This window comes from Agelaius phoeniceus, chromosome 5 (genome assembly GCF_051311805.1).
Source record: "Agelaius phoeniceus isolate bAgePho1 chromosome 5, bAgePho1.hap1, whole genome shotgun sequence".
NCBI lineage: Eukaryota > Metazoa > Chordata > Aves > Passeriformes > Icteridae > Agelaius > Agelaius phoeniceus.
The window spans coordinates 7,174,705-7,189,385 of NC_135269.1; the positions used below are offsets into that span (position 1 = coordinate 7,174,705).

At 42.0% G+C, this 14,681-nt stretch overlaps 1 long non-coding RNA gene across 4 annotated transcripts in view; it reads left to right on the plus strand.

The window, feature by feature from the left end:
- Window positions 1-426: 426 nt before the first annotated feature.
- LOC143694085 (uncharacterized) overlaps window positions 427-14,681 on the plus strand; it is a 106,762-nt gene continuing 92,507 nt past the window's right edge. For all 4 annotated transcript variants that reach the window (XR_013182275.1, XR_013182277.1, XR_013182274.1 and 1 more), the window contains exon 1: window positions 427-4,245. This is a non-coding gene — a long non-coding RNA (uncharacterized LOC143694085). The remainder of the gene's footprint in view (window positions 4,246-14,681) is intronic.

Genomic DNA, 14,681 nt, shown 5'->3' on the forward strand with positions numbered 1-14,681 from the left:
AAAGCTGAAGCTGTTGTGGCAACAGATGCTGCATTCCTTTGCACTGGGGCATGTCTCTGTTTTGGAGACTTGGGTGTTTGTTTGAATGTTATTTGTTCCTTTGGAGGGTAAGTCAGCCCACTTTCCTTTTATTTTGCACTTCTCATGGGTTTTCTGAACTTTGGCAGACTGCTGAAGAGGTAGTTTCTCACTGTGATTAATTCTAGCAGTTTCTTTTCACCCCTCTGCCTTTCCAAAACATTGACAAAACTCATTTCCAGTTAATTAATTCAAGAGAGGCAGAAGAATAGAAGGCCCTGCCTCTTCATTTTGGGTACCCTCCTATATTGTTGTTGGACCCTGCCACTGTGGAATGTGGCATGAATGAGATGGGGGAGAAGGGGGGGTGAAACTGGGGGGCAGGGGGAGGAGGGCACAGTTAACTCTGTGTGTGCCACAGCTTTGCCCTGGAAGCCAAAAAACATAATCCTCCCTGCAAAACAGGAATTACAGCTTTATATTGCTGGTACTTGTGTACAGTTACTGTCATTGGGTTATCTTCAGCCATGTCTAACTCACAGGTGTCAGAAAAATTAACATGTTCATGTTCTTGTTGACATTTAATCCCATTCTTAAATAGAAAGGCAAGTTCGTGTCCTTAAACTCCATATTACATGTAAACAGACCTTCATCCATGTGTGTGAGCTTTTGCTCCTCCAGCTGGATTTTTGATTTAAAAATGGAAGAAAGTACACAGTGCTTTGAGAAACACATTATACTGCTTAAAACTGATGGTGAGTAGAGCTGGACTGCTGAGGTCATTTCAAGTTAACAAAAAGATGTTGGTGTCTGCCATGCCAGCCTGGTGGGACTGTGGAATTGACCCAGTGGGATTTTAGACACCTGTTGGTTTTAAAGGCAAGGATACAAAATTCCTGTCTACAGCTCTTTGTTAAGTAAATTATGTCTGAAGAGGGATAATGGCAATAGGAGCAAGGACTCTAACTTTTATTTCTTTTAGTGACTTTTTACTTTAAAAATAAATAGGGGAGAAAGTTTTTCTTCACTTTAGCAAGGAGTAAATGTGAATATAAGCAAATTGATTTGTTTGCTTTTAAAAGGTAGCTTGCCAGGACTATTTTGTTGGGTGTTAAAATTGTGTTGAAGTGCTGTCATATACAGGTAGGTTTGTTGGCTTTTGCTGGCTGAATGGAAATGTGATTGTAGTTCTTGAGCACATGGTTTCTCAGTGATTTCCTTAAGCTTTAATGATTGTGTTTAGGCTAGAATTCATTTAGTGTTTTCATTACTGTCACATAGGATTTACAGCTGTAGGGGGTTGTGCTCTTATCTCCATAACACAATGGGAGATTCATACTTCTACCATCTAAATGGAAAAAAAAAATTCTACTCTTACAGAAAAAGATTTTTTTAAAGGCGGTTATTTGGAAGACTGCATCATTCAACTTTAAAAGGAAAGAATTAAACTTTTGCTAACAAAGGAGCATCAAATATGACACTATCTGAAATAAAGTGAAGTTGTTCTTAATTTGGTAATTAGAAAAATACAAACACTTTTATTTTAGTGCCACTACTTAGGAAATTCATGGTAGATAATTTAACAAAGTGAGGAAAAAAAATATTCTGAACAGAAAATGGACTTTCTGTGTAAGGAAAAAAATGCAAAGAATTTCCTTTTATTTAGGGTGATAAAGAGTTAAAATCCTGTTCACAAAACAAATCCAGAGAGAACTTTGGTTGTGGAAAAAGCAGTGGGAGTCCCTTTTCTTTTTAAGCAATGAGGAATAGACAGGGTGGGGTTTTTTTAACTTGATGGTTGTATACCCACCAATAGAATACACACGAACCCATAAATATAAGCCAAATAATAACAAACACAAAAAAAGATTAAAAGAGTTTTGTGTGTTTCAGTACATAATGGAGTAATAGTTGTGTTTTCTAAAAGGGAAATGTAGGGCTTTCATAGTGGAGAACATGCTGATTACTGTATTGTGAGAGGCTGGCTTTTGATTTTCCAGGATGGATTAATTCTCGGAAGACAACAGCTTCCCTGTCCTCCCCCAGCGGAGTCCTGGTCTCCAATAGACTCGTTTTATATACTTGGGGATTAATACAGCACAGCAATCAGTCATAAAAAGCAAGCTTTAGTGAGTTTGTAAAGGGGCAGAACAGGCAAATCAAGTCTTGTGACCATCTTACTGCTTTCGAGTGCTTTCAAACAATAGTGATCAGATTTTTTTTTTCCTTTTTTTAAGGTCCATTTGTTATTAAAAGAGAATAGGGAGTTGGTTTTTCATCGTAAGTGGAGAGATTCTGGAAGAGCCTTCTGGCAAATTGTGAGAGATAACCTGAAATGTTTGCAAAGCTCTGAATATGCTTCTAATAATTTAAGTGATTTTTGCCTAAAGTGCTTGTAAAATATGTTTTTAAATACAACCCAAAAAAGGAGGAAAAGTCACAGGCAGTTTATGCCGTTGTCACAACCTTTATTTAACAGTCAGTTTGTATTTTGAGGTTGGTGCAAGTGTTTGTGTAGTGAGAATCAAAAAAAAAGTCTACTTGATTTGCAAATGAGAAACTACTAAAAATGTGAGGCTCTACCCAAAATTACGCCCAGTTTTTGTACCAAGCCTGAGCTGTGTCGTTGGGTTGTATTAATTTAGAAATCCCTGTCTTCTTAGTGTGGACTTCTTTGTATTAAATGGAGGGAGTTTATGAAGCAATGCAGAAGCATTTTAGTAAGACATTGTTCCCTGTAGGGCTGGGGAGGCCCTGGCACAGGGTGCCCAGAGAAGCTGTGGCTGCCCCATCCCTGGAAGTGTCCCAGGCTGGATTGGATGGGGCTAGGAGCCACCTGGGATAGCAGAAGGTGTCCCTGCCCATGGCACAGGGGACTTGGAACTGGGTGATCTTTAAGGTCCCTTGCCACTCAAACCATTCCGTGATTCCCTGGACTTCCCTTCTGAAAATCCCCGTGTGCCCCTTAGGCTGCTCCGCCGGCTCCCTGCGGTGCTGTCCAGGGTCCTGACAGAGAGCTGCCCCCTTTCTCTGGAGCTCTTTCTGGAACGAGCCTTTCCTTGTCGAGAGCTGGCTCCAGTCTCTTGCAGCTTGGCCAAGGCATGAACATTCCAGTGGGGGGGTTCCATCCTGCTTTAGGCTTAATGGGTTTCTCTAAGGGAATTTTCTCTTCCAGCAGTTTCTGATAACATCCAGCAATTGATGAGGATGAGAAACTGGCATTGATTTTTGAAGAGGTCTTTAGTATCCCTAAAACAACTTTGTTTTGGAAGCTTTAGCTATTCCCAACTTAAATGAGGGTAGTGAATTTTCTTCTTGCATAATCCAGCCTGAACTTTGCCACATTGTAAGCTCTGGAAAACTTTAGTTGGTACGTTGGAAGTAGAGACATGGGGCTGAGCTGCTAAATTTTCTGAATTGGTGCTCCAGTCATGGATCCAGTGTCTGTACAGGACATTTCGCACAGCTGTTGCCCCTCACTAGGGTGGTGCTGGCAAAAGAAGGCAAGAACTGAAAGACTCCCTGCATTTCTCTCAGACCCTGCCTGGTGGTGTCCATCTAACACGGAACTAGGAACCAGACTGGAGAAGGCAGAAGCAAATAAAAGTGGATTTTGGGGTGAGAGAGGGAGGAGTTGAGGTCCCAGGGAGAACTCCTGGGAGATGGAAAACACATCAGTCAAATGAGAGAGTCTTGTTAGTTGGCATCTTCCCTCCTGTCTGGACACTTGCAGAAATTTGCTGTCCAAAAAGAATCTTTTTAGGAAGAGCCTCCCCTTCCCCAGACTAAGATAAAAGAGTTGTCTTCTTTCACTCCAGATTTCATTTGGACAGAATTTTAATTGCCTTATAGAATCATGAAATCATAAAGGTTGGAAAAGAGCTTCAGGATTATCAAGGATACTCTGGAGTTTTGCTCAGCATTTTCTGCAGCCTTACACCTTACTCTAAAAGTAGTGTATAATTCAGAGAGTACCTCAATAGTTAAAATATTTAAATAGTAAAGAGAAAATATACAAACAAATTAGAGAATTCTAGTCTTGCGTGGATTTTCATGGGAAAGGAAAGCACAGCTGGAGGGTAAAGACCAAGGGAAGGCCCAGAGCAGTTTAAATTAACTTCCTGGTTTTTGCTGCACAGCATCTCATCTCAGTTCAAAAGTGGAGCTGATGCCACACTGGTGATGATAACATAGAGATGTCACAGAAGTTCCTGAGCAAGACACACTGTAAGTAGCACTTGGTTTTGTTTAAATGTAAGATGGCTTCCCTAACACATTTATGCTAAACTTTAAAGCTTCCTTTCATTTTTGAGTGCAACTAAGTATTAATGTAGAAACATAATTGCACAAAAGTGATTTGTGTTTGATTTTTTCATTTTGTTATTCAGGAAGTATTTCAACCTGCTTGTCCACTTGCAGAATTGTCACACAATGCCTTTAGTTCTGTAATTTTTCGAGAGTTCTGAAAATCTTCATGCTTTAGCATACATTCATAGTCAGTATTTGTTATAGGACAAACAGTCCAGTCAGTTGTGTGGTTTTTTGTGGGGCTGTTCTTGAAACACTTTCTTCTCCTGGATTTTGAAAATGTGACCAAGGTAAGCACGAAAGCTGTGTTGCCTAAGGGAAAAAGTCTTAATAAATCTCTGAAGTGGTAGTGCATTAGTCACTGAGAGGAACATTGCCATGGTAGTGTTAACTCTGAAACATAAGCAGAACAAATGGTGATGATCCCTCTTCAACTGCAGACCTTGTTTTCAGAAATACATGTTTATGTAGTATTCATAGCACAGTAATAAGGAAAACATTTAAGATAAGTTAAATTATCCATACCAACTCCTCAGTCTGGGTGGAGAGGGGATTTTCAGCTGTTGTGCTGGGCAGTTTTGGTTTTGAAATTGTGTTTACTCTGATTATTTATTATAATCATAGAATGGTTTGGATTGGAAAAGATCTCTTAAGACCATTGGGTCCAGCCATTCCCCCAGCATTGCCAAGGCCACCACTTACCCATGTCTGCAAGTGACACTTCCATATGCCTCTTAAACCCCTCCAGGAATGGTGTAGTGAACAGGTAAAAAGTAAGGAATGTTTCTCCAATGCCTCTCTGAATATTAAGTTTTGAAAGTTTGTCTTGAACTGCCTCTAATAAAAATTTTAGCAATGGCTTTATTTTAGAAAATACTCCACCCTGTTTGAAGGCCATTAAAATAACCTGTTGATACATCAGGCAAACAAGCAGTAAAGTTTTGATAAATGAGAAAAGCAAGCAATAAGTTTTTCATGCATCAAGGGAACTTTGCCTGGGTGCCAGTGAGCAGCCAATAATTTTAAGGGAACAGAGATGAAGTTCTCCCTAGACATGCTGTTGCTCTAAGGTAGGTACAACATGGCCACTCTCCAAGCAAGTGCCCAACCTGCTGCAGGTTGTAAAACCTACAAAGTGTCAGGGTCTTTGCTGTGTGTGCTGTTATTTGCTGTCCTGGCTGCTCCTGTGAGGCTGCTTGTGCCCCACCCTGCTGCTCCTGCTGCTGGGGCTCTGCCCTGCTGCTGAGTCCCTGGCAGCTCTTGGAGGGGCTTCTCTGGGCATGGTTTTCCCCAGTGCACTCCATCAGCCAGGACTGGACTCATAGAGGAGGGAACCCCTTTCCTGTGCTTCTTGTAATTGTTCTTGCCATTTTCCTACTTTGCTATTTTATCTCTTTCTCTCCTTCTTTAGAAAAAAAAAAAATGGAGCTGAATGATCACTTTGGATTCCAACCAAGCTCATTTGGGTTTTAATCTTGTTTTCCACTATTCTGAGAACTTAATTCCTTTCTGCAATTTTAGATTGGGGTAAAACTCACCTGTCCTCACCTTAAGCAGATCAGAACAGATGGGGATGCCACCACTGCCCTGGGCAGCCTGTGCCAGGGGTGGATGGCCCTTTCCAGGAGGGGTTTTCCTAAACAGCCACCCTAAACCTCCCTGGCACAGCTTGAGACCATTTCCCCATGTCCTGTCTCTTGTTATTCAGGAGAACAAACCAATCCCAATCTGGCTGCTCCCTCCTGGCAGGGAATTGTGGAGAGCCAGGAGGTTCCCCTGAGCCTCCTTTTCTGCAGGTTGAGCCCCTTTCCCAGCTCCCTCAGCCACTCCTGGTGTTCCAGCCCCTTCCCCAGCTCTGTTCCCTTCTCTGGACACTCTCCAGCCTCTCAGTGCCTTTCCTGCAGTGAGGGACCCAGAACAGGCTCCCAAATTCACAGTGCCTCAGCAGGGCCAGCACAGTGAGCTGTTCAATGGCTGCTCATAAAAGCATTTGCCTTTCATGATAAATCCTATGTCTATTGCTTCTTTTAAATGTATTTAAACAACTTTGACTAGGAATCAGTTTAACACTGAACATTTGCACTTTGTTGGCACTTTTGTCATGGAACACATCATGGAAATAGTGTCCATGGGCTTTTTTGAGGGGAGGAGTTGGGGGAGAAGAATCAGTTTGCTGCTTCAGATTACCTCTGTATTAATTGTGGAGGAGGTTATCTACATTTGCCACAGAGCTATTGAGCTGTTAATGTTAAATGTAAGAATTAAAGTGGAGGAAGGGAAGAGCATGCTGGATGAATATATGTGATAGGCTGAGTAAAAAAGATAATCCCTAGAAAAAGAGATCTAGAAGTTATAGAATCAGAGAATGGTTTGTGTTGGAAGGGACCTTAAAGCTTATCCCATTCCACCCCCATGCTATGGGGTTGGAATCACCTTCCACTATCCCAGGTTGCTCCAAGCCCTGTCCAGCCTGGCCTTGGACACTTCCAGGGATCCAGGGGCAGCCACAGCTTCTCTGGGCCAAGCCTGACCACCCTCACAGGGAAGAATTTCCTCCTAATATCTAATCTAAGCCTACTCTCTTTCAGTTTGAAGCCATCCCCTCTTGTCCTGTCACACCATGTTCTTGTGAATAGTCTCTCTCCACGCAAGTCCAAGCTGACAGTGTCTTAATAAAAAAAGTTGAAGCAAGCCTTGCAGATCAAGGCACTGTGGCAGGGGAGAAGGAGGTTTTTACTTCAGCAGTGATTTTAAAAGAGAAAAAAAGCAAATTCTGAATTTGTTGATAAATCATTTACAAAACCACATTTTCCCAGACATCGGATGTAGAGTGGCTGATATTTCTGTTCCTTGCCCCCTTTATTCTGCACCATGCATTTCTTTTCTTATGAACAACACAGGCTCTGCCTACTTTTGATTAGAAGTGAGGCTGATTTACATACACAAGGGGGGAAAAAAGACAGTGTTATGTGTGCAATAAATGGGAAAACATTGATAAGGAAACAATGGATGAAAATGCCCAGATATTTTCTGAGGGTAAAAAGCATCCTTAGTGACTCCTTTGAGGAGCCTCACCCTTAATTTTAAGTCTTCTAAACTGGGCCAACAGGCTTGAGCACATCATTTCTGCCCCTCACCAAGGGTAAAGGGAGTGCATAACACTGCCACAAATAGCTCTTACTAATAGTGTCATTAAAATTACAGCACATCCCTTGTCACTGTAAACTTCTGTGTATCAGGTAACTGTTGGCTTCACTCTCTTCTCCTTGTCTTGCAAACTCTTCCTTAGTGGAATTGTTTATTACTACATTTAGGCAGACCTTGGCACCTCTATCAACTGCTCTCTTGGCCAACATTAAATTTTGTTTTAGAAGCAGGTTTTTTGGCCACATATTTTATAAAGTGGTGCAATTCCAGTATTTTCCCCAAGCCCATGTTTGATGATACCAAGATGTGTCTTGAAGAGTTTCCTCCTCAGTTCTGTGTATTTCTCATTGCCAGGGCTTTTTTTCTAAATTGCAGCCATCTGTTGTGAGTCTGCACTGCATGGGTTAAAGTTTATTTTTATATTAGGACAAGCTTTCATTATGTTTTCCCTCTTTCCCCCTTTCTCCCACCCCCTAGTTTGGAACTTTAGGCTTTCTAGTTAAGCTTTTATGGTGGCCACAAACAGGTGCGTGCTTCACAGAGGGTCTCATTCTGCAGCTCCCACTGGCATCCCTGGCCTCCTGAACTCCCTTTTGCTACCTCCTTCCCCCTCAATAATTTTTTATGAATGATAGCTTTTCAGCACCCTGGGAACAGCCTGTTGGGAAGAACACTCTTTGTGGGGTGCAGTCAAATCCTACACATTTCTCTGAGGGTTTTCTGTGAAAGGGCTGGTTCTGTGCTGCAGGTATGACGTACGTGTGGACTCCCCCTCCCTGCTGCTCCCCCACCTCCCCCCTCTGTGATTCACTGTGATAAATCTGCTTTTTAATAAATGCTGGTAGACTCTCACCACAGGTGCTTCTCAATTAAAATCCACTTTGTTTAAAAACTGCAGGCTTGTTTAACCGAGCCCCTGGGGAGAGTTGTCAGATCCCAGGATAGGTGACACAAATGGATTGGTGACCCTCTGGAGCTGCATTGAAAATACCATATCCTGGGGGACCAGAGGGCAGCACCACTCTGAAAACAAATCCTCACATTTGAGAAACCCTGGGACTTGTCATTTCAGTGTGGGGCCTTTTTAATCCATCTTTTAACATTTTGTTTTGTTCCCTGCTACCCTTCTCACACCCCCTCCCCCCCAAGTACTTTCGCCTTCTTTCTAGTACTGATTTAGCTGTTTAGAAAACACAAAGGTAAAAGGAACATTTATCTTTTTCCAAGAACAGTCTCTCTTTTCTGAAGATATTTAAAGATTCTAAAGATATTTAAAGATTCTAAAGATATTTAAGGATTCTAAAGATATTTAAGGATTCTAAAGATATTTAAAGTATTCTAAAGATATTTAAAGTATTCTAAAGATATTTAAAGTATTCTAAAGATATTTGCAAGAAGTTAATTGGAATGGCAAAGCAGGGTGTGGAAAAAAGTATTTGGGGAAAAAAAAGAAAAAGCAAATGGAAATTTTTTTAAATTTTCTTTTTAAAGAGAAAGGAAAATGTACTTTTGAGTGATCTGAACTTTTCCCTGCCTTCTTAGACGTGTATTTTTAGCATTTTGAATACATGTAATGTTCTCAGATATTGCTTACCAGAGCACTTTGTAATAACTATAGAGGGTGGATGGGATGACTCAGGGGACTGGTAATTGAATGCGGAGCCTTTTCACCTCCAAGTCCCCAGCTTGAATCGAGCCCAAGCTGAGAGGGACCTCGTGGTTACCCTCAGATGGGTGTTTAGTGGCCTGTCTGAAGTGAGTTGGTGGTCTCAGTCCAGCTCTTGGCAAGCAGCTCCCACATCACAGCAACCACGGCCGCAGTCGGTGCCAATTATCAGCCGGGCTGGCAGTGCCGGCAGCGAGGGCAAGGATGGAATTAGTGTGTGCTGTGCTGCTGTCAGAGGTGGTCCCTGCTGCTCCTGGAGCCCTGCAGCAGCAGCAGCAGCAGCTGGGTTTGGTGCTGGTGGCCTTGAGGGATGTGTGTTCCTGCGCTCTGGGGTGATGGTAGGTCCCAAGTGCTGAGCTGGGTTTGGTTTTGCTTTGCCTCTGCAGGTTATCAGTCCCTCGGTTCAAGGGCATCTCCATGCATGGGAATTTCCTACACACCCTTTGACATCTCTGCTAAGCATGCCAAAAAAGGGATTCGTCACATTTGTGAGTCCAGAGAAGGGAATGGAACTGGGGAAAGGGCCTGGAGTACCAGGAACAGCTGAGAGAGCTGGGGGAACTCAGCCTGGAGAAAAGGAGGCTCAGGGGGAGCCTGCAGAACTCCCTGACAGGAGAGGGGCATTCAGGCTCTGCTCCCAGGGAACAAGGGACAGGACAAAAGGAAATGGCCCCAAGCTGTGCCAGGGGAAGTGCAGGTTGGGCATCAGGAGGAATTTCTTCACCAGAAGGGTGCTCAGGCATTGGCAGGGATGGCCCAGGGAGGTGGTGGAGTCCCCATCCCTGGAGGTGTCCAAGGAATGTTTGATAACGGTTGTCACGCTTCTGGTAAGTCTCAGCTCCCAAAGTTTCCATACCACCCCATTATTCTGCAATCCTCTTTCTAGAGTGGTTTTACATTTCATCTAAAGCTTTTTTTTCCTAAAGCTAAACTAAAATGTAGTCATTTTGAAAGTGCGAGGACAAAATAGATAATTCTTATCCTTTAAAATCCCTTATAGCTGAAAAAAAAAAAAATCTTGCATGAATTTCTTGTATTTTGAGAGTTTTAGAGTATAACCCTCACAGAGATTCTGGATAGAGCTTTAATGGATTCCAAAGGCCACAGAGGATCCCTCTTCTGGCAGTAAGATTTTGGGTTGATAAACAAATCTTATCTGTGGCAATCTGTCTGCAAAATCATGACGATTTTCACATGTTAAAGAAAAGTTGAAGTAAATATGGTTTGCAACATTTTATGCTGAGAGACAGTTCTTTCCAAAAATGGGGAGTTCATTTTTCATACTCTACATTTCATTCAAGGGAACAGAGTAACACAATTCTAATCAAAATAAAGTGGGTTTTTCCCCAAGTACTAAACTAAGTCCCTTAGAAACCCATTTTTAATTTTTTTGCCCCTGACTCTTAATGTTAACTGTGGTTTCTGTAAAAATAAACATTTCCTCAAGGTATTGGCAGCCCAAATAGAGATGCTGAAACTGAATGTAACAAGAGTGACCTTATGAGGATTTTTACCTCTAAATTGAGACAAATGACTGAAGTGAATTGCACAAACAGAAACAATGAAGATTTTTAAGCTTTTGATTAAGCTTAAAAATTTAAGCTGGTATTGGTAAAATGGTAAGGAGGATTTTGTATAGAAGGAGATCTAAGTATTGCCTGTTGAGGAGGACAGGGATGCAACTTTTGGAATCTGTAGTTTAGGTTGGGGTAACATCCAGCTGCACACATCCAAGTAACTAGTTAGGTTGATTTCCTCATTTCTGGTGACTCACTTATAGATGATTTGGCCAGGTTTCACTGGGAGGGGATGGATTTGGGATGTCTTTGCAGAATATGGTTTATTTTTATCCAAGAGTAAGATTTAAGGAAGCAGGTGGAAGACCAGCTTTCTGGCTGGGAACACCACTGCTGGAGATGAGGGGAAGCCTGGCTCAGGGCTTTCTCTTGTCTCTTGGGCAAGCTCAGGAAATTAACTCTTGGAAGGGTCTACAAGGATAATCCCATGCTTGGTGTCTTGAGCAGCCCAGAAAAGAGGCAAAAATAATTGCTGTTTGCAGGTTGAGATTAGTGGGCAAAGCCAAGAAGATGTTGAGTGATTTGCCTCAGTTGAGAAACAGATATGTCCCTCACCTGGAGCTGATGGTGGCAGAGCTTTCCCCCTTTAAAGGTCAGGCAGGAAGGAGGACTGTGCATAACACTGCCCTGAAAACTTGTCTTGGAGCACATGTTCATAGTGGAAGTGCTGTAAGTCTGGAGGAGATGAAGTCTTCTAAATAACGATGGTTTTATGGAGGAGGTGAAGCTTTCTTCTCACAAAGGAAGGACATGGAAAAAACTGAAGTGGAAACAGTTGGCAAGGTCACTCTGTCTTGTCTCAGAATGTCAGGAAGGAGGCCTCCAAACAAACCAAAGCCTTAGGAGTGGGGCTATCACCATTTCTTCCTGCTCAAATAGAATTCTTGTTCAAGGCATTTCCAAATAAGGGTGCAGAACTGAGCACTGCAACCGCAAGATGACAGTGCAAGGCTGTTAGAACCAAGACTCCTTTTTCTCTCTACTTAAAATAATCCATGTCCAGCCCTGAATCAAAGTGCCTCTGTAACCTGCCTTGCTCCAAAATAAACCGACAGAAACATATACAAATCCTCCTGGAAAAATACATTATGAGAAAAGCTTTAGCTGGAAACTCCAGAGTAAGAATGATTAGCAAGTTGCACTTAATGTGATTTTAATCATGGGCTAATTGTTCATCTCAAGGCTAAAGATGCCATGATGAGTGAGGTGAGAACAAGGCACATAGAAATTCCATGGCAAAAGTAGCATTTGCATAATATGGTAACAGTAGAAGCAAAAAAAAAAAAAAAAAAAAAGAGAAGAGGGGGCAGAATTTCCTGGCTGGTATGAATTAGCCTGAAATCAGTGGAGCTTTACTAATCCATACCTTTGAAACCCTCCCCTTCAGCATGCCAGTGCTACAGCAGCAGTGAGCCATGGGATAGTTGTTGAGATGCCTCACTGAAGTAAGAATCAAACCACTGTGTTACTGAGGGAAAGAAGGAAAGAACAATTTTAGCATGTAAGATTAGGGCAGTGCTGTCAGGGTGGGACCAGCCTGGAGTTTGCCAGTGCTTGAGCCCACTTACACTTTGTATAAACTTCTAAATATTCGGGAAACCTTTCCATGATGTTTTGATTTCAAAAGCTATCTGGCAGCCTGAGTGCCCATACCTAACAATTAAACCAAGAAATTCAGAGGCCAGTCTTTAAAGTTCAGAGCTTCAAATGCTCTCACTAGTGCATTATTCATGGGCCTGTTTTTTTCCTTTGATATCTCTCTATGGTGTGATCTGTAGAGCAGAAGAGAACCCACATCTGTCTGTTTACACCACCCTGGAAATTCTTGTGGGCAAACAAAAAAGTCAACCACAAATAACTGCTGGGCTACCAACAAACATAGTATCTGGAGTGCCTCCACCCACCTGCCATCAGGCAGACTTCTAAATCTCATTTGAAATAGGAAAAGTCAGATTGGGGTGGGAGGGAGAAGTAGAGGGAGGGTTGGGGGGAAAAAAAAACTAGATTGAAAGACTAACCTGAAATTAGCAGAACTAGGAATTTTGCTTTTTTTCTTTTACATGGAGTAGGTCACATGTGGGCCCTGAGCTGAGCATCATGGCATGGCACAGTGGATGTCCTTCAGTCAGATCCTTTGACTCATTGTGGGGTTGAGGACTGAACCCATTTGTGCCTCTGAGCTGTGTCTTGAGGAAAGGTGAACAGAAAACATCCTGTAAACCATTTTAAAATTCATGAAAGATTATCCAGTAGGATGTTGGGAAAGGCTGTAAATTCCTGCTTTTGTTTGAGTCACTGGGAACTCTGGTCATTCTCACTTTATCTGCAGGGTCTCTTTACATTGTTGTGGGTCTTATTGGAGGGAGTTACAATTTCTATTGGCCTGAAAAGCTTCCCAAATCTTCCAATGGTAACTTCCTTACCAAGGCTTTCGCTCACCCAGATATTTTCATGTACCTGAACTGTAAAGTATTTGGGTAGTGTTCTCAAAAAATGGAAGTAGTTACATGCTTGAAAGTAGGCATCCAAGAAGTTGGATCTCATCCTATGACCCTTTAATTCTTGAGAATATGGAAAAGACTCTGATTTATTAAGCTGATCGTACACAATGCTTCTTGATTTGCAGTGTTCAGAGAGTTTTAATTGTTATTTATCTCACACTAATATCCAATCACTTGGATGTTTCACCTTAACTTGATTTATGACTAAAAAATAAAGCCATGGTGGAGATGAGCATTTCATTGTCCATAAATAGCTTTTCAGTCAGGTGTTACATCTATTTCTGAGGCTTTAAGTCTTGGTGAGGTAATTTCTCCCCAGTGTAGATCATCTCATGCGCTGGAGTAATACCACACTGATGTGGACTCCCCTGCTTGGAAGTTTGTTCATCTTTCAGCTTTTATTTCCCTGAATCTGGGCAACAGTTCTTCCCCTTCCAGTTGTGTTCATTTTTCTGAGAAAGGGGTAGACTTTTTGACTTGTCCTGACTTTCTCCCTTGTTCTGTTTATCCTTGCTGCAGAAGATGGCCACAATTCCTCCATTTCGTGCAAGTTGGAGGTAGCGCTGGGGTCCCTGGCAAGTTCCCAATACAGGTCTCAGATGACTTAAATGCTTCCCATGGGTACATTGACACATTATTGAGCAATTACATTCTCTTGTGGCAGTCATCTGTGGAATAAGTAAACTGCCTCTGTGAGCCCCACGGTGATATCATGCACCATAAATGCATGCTTGGCCTCCATTGTGTCAACAATCCCTCACGTTCTCAAAGGCAGAAATGCCAGAATAATTCTCAAACTACACTGGCTAATAAACAGGTTAGTTTTATTACTTGTTTCTACCTTGAAGGGCAAGATTAAATTTAATTTATAAGGCTGCCATAAAAGAAGAAGGCCTATGGGTAAGCATGAAGTGATTATTTGTTTATTCACTCTAAATTTATTAATCTGGGGTTTGGGGAGCAAAAAGGGAGGCCAGAAGAAGAAGAGTGACTTACATTTAAGTCTTATTTTTTTTTCTTCTGGGTAGGGGAAGGTTGATCATGAAGATCATTTTCTCATCAATAACTTTGGCAAGACTATGACATGCATTACTGATAACTCCCAGATCTGCTTGCACAAGCAGAATATTTATGCAACAAGATGTCAAGTAACACTCTCCTGAAAATTAAGAGATCTTTGATTACACAGTCTAGTGTAAAGTTAATGGTGTAATGAGTCTTTTTTTTCCCCCTCCCTTCAAAAATCTTGTGTCTAAGTGTTTTGTTAAACTTTGAACACTCCCAAGGACCCAGTGTAACTAAAAAGGTGTCATAACTGATTGTGTACTCATTAATAGCATACACTAGCTATCATTAATGGGATAGCCTGTGCTTTGGTGCTTTCTCCAGCCTTTGTGTGTCGTTCAGTGATGTGTGGTTGAGGCTGATCACCCTCAGCCCAGCACAAGGGGCCCAGCTCTCACC